We start from the raw sequence: 2,383 nt of genomic DNA on the forward strand, positions 1-2,383 counted from the left end.
CTGCATTTCTACCACCACCCCCGCCCCCCCCCCCCCCACCCCGTGTCAATAACGATATGGTAAAAATCATGGTGTTTTTATGTCAGAACTTGTGATCTGAAATGAGTGTCTTTTTTTCTCCCATTTCTACTGTGTCCATGTTTCTAATGAAAAATGTTATTTTGCAATTGTTATTGTTAATCAAACCTTCTCTTTCATATCTTTGTATTAAAATATGCTTAATCTTGTAATTAAAATTCTAATTAATCAGTTATGCTCACAGACTAATAATTTAGAAACAAAGTCAAAGAATATTGAAATGCAAATATACATGTGTCAAACGTAAGCATGCTCTGAATCTTTACTAAACCATAGTTAAGATTTTGTTAAAAATCAGCCACAGTTAGTTGTGCTACATAACTTGACTCTTCTGGGGAATAAAAGAAGAATGAAGCCTGCATTTCTTAAGTGAAGGCTGATACTAGGTTCTGTTCTGTGAAATTTTTCTGCAGTCATCTCTAGAAAAGAATTATGTCCTTCTGCATACACATCATGCAGACAAGCACCCTCAAATCTTTATTCAACAGGCTAACTTTACTATTAGAGAAAATTTAATTTTATTCTCTACTGAAAAGGATAACGTCTCCCTGTACACAAGGAAACTACTGTAGACACAAGGGCACACTAATAATTTTGTTAGTCCTTATTGGTAAAGCAATACTTCCTCCAGCCTCCCTAGTGATACTGCATCACTGCTAGGACTTGTTCATTAAACCACTAAAATACTAACCCTATGCTACTGTTGCCACGGAATGGACTCAGTCAGAGATCAACATGATCAGACAAAAAGCCATTTATTGCAAAGCATTAACTCCTTATATACTATTGCTTACACACACCTACAGCAATTTGGCATATCATGATTGGATACTTGTCTAGAATAGTGACTGACATATAATTGGTTAAGCACAGGTGTGAGAACTTGACCTCGAACACTTGCCAACAGTCCACAGTTCTCATAACTCAGTGAATTACAGCTTCTTCTTATCTTGCTTGCTTAAGCTTTCTCAGGCCTCCCATAGCCTTGCTGTATCCCTCAGAGTTATTCAGAGCTCATGTACCAAATATCCATTTTCCTGTGAGAACACTGTCCCCACACTACCATAATTACTGCCAGAGAGTTTATTCTAAAGAGCAATATGACCAGTAGCTATATTCTGTCACAGTAAATCAATGCACATAGACAAAAGTAAAAACCACAGTGGCTAAAAACATGGTTTAAACCATTTTTTGCAACCATGGCTTAAACACAGCTATGCTAAAACCATTGCTTTTCTTTCTATTTGTTAAAAAAATAAGCAGCTGTCTTTTATGTAACTATTTTAGATTATCTGCATATTCTTTCACAAAGAAGCCAAACCTTCTGTGAAATCATGTATTAGAAATAATTCTAATTCAAGCAATTAAATTTGTAGCATGGCATGGCTGATGCCAACCTCATGAAGTTTAACCATGCCAAGTGCAAGGTCCTACACCTGGGTTGGAGCAATCCCAAGCACAGCTACAGGTTGGGCAAAAAGGAAATTCATGGTAGTCCTGCGGAGAAGGACTTGGGGGTGTTAGTCAACGAGAAAATGAACATGAGCCAGCAGTGTGCACTCAGCCCAGAAAGCCAGCCATATCCTGGGCTGCATCAAAAGGAGCGTGACCAGAAGGTCAAAGGAGGTGATCCTGCCCCTCTACTCTGCTCTCGTGAGACCTCACTTGGAGTATTGTGTGCAGTTCTGATGTCTTCAACATAAAAAGACATGGAACTGTTAGAACAAGTCCAGAGGAGGGCCACGAGGATGATCAGGGGACTGGAGCACCTCCCATATGAAGACAGGCTGAGAAAGTTGGGGCTGTTCAGCCTGGAGAAGAGAAGGCTGCGTGGAGACCTCATAGCAGCCTTCCAGTATCTGAAGGGGACCTTATAAGGTTGCTGGTGAGGGACTATTCATTAGGGACTTTGGTGATAGGACAAGGGGTAACGGGTTGAAACTTAAACAGCAGAGGTTTAGACTGGATATAAGGAAGAAATTCTTTACTGTGAGGGTGGTGAGGTACTGGAATGAGTTGCCCAGGGAGGTAGTGAATGCTCCATCCCTGGCAGTGTTCAAGACCAGGTTGGATGAAGCCTTGGGTGATATGGTTTAGTGTGAGGTGTCTCTGCCCATGGCAGGGGGGTTGGAACTAGATGAACTTGAGGTCCTTTCCAATCCTAACTATTCTATGATTCCTCACCATAAAGCATCGAAAAAAAACATTTAGAATTTATCATTGTTAGGAACCTACTAAACATTGACAAAGAAACAGGGGAAGACTGTAAAAACACAGAAAATGGAAGACCATCATCTAACCTTGT

This window comes from Melopsittacus undulatus, unplaced genomic scaffold (genome assembly GCF_012275295.1).
Source record: "Melopsittacus undulatus isolate bMelUnd1 unplaced genomic scaffold, bMelUnd1.mat.Z mat_scaffold_184_arrow_ctg1, whole genome shotgun sequence".
NCBI classification, from domain to species: domain Eukaryota; kingdom Metazoa; phylum Chordata; class Aves; order Psittaciformes; family Psittaculidae; genus Melopsittacus; species Melopsittacus undulatus.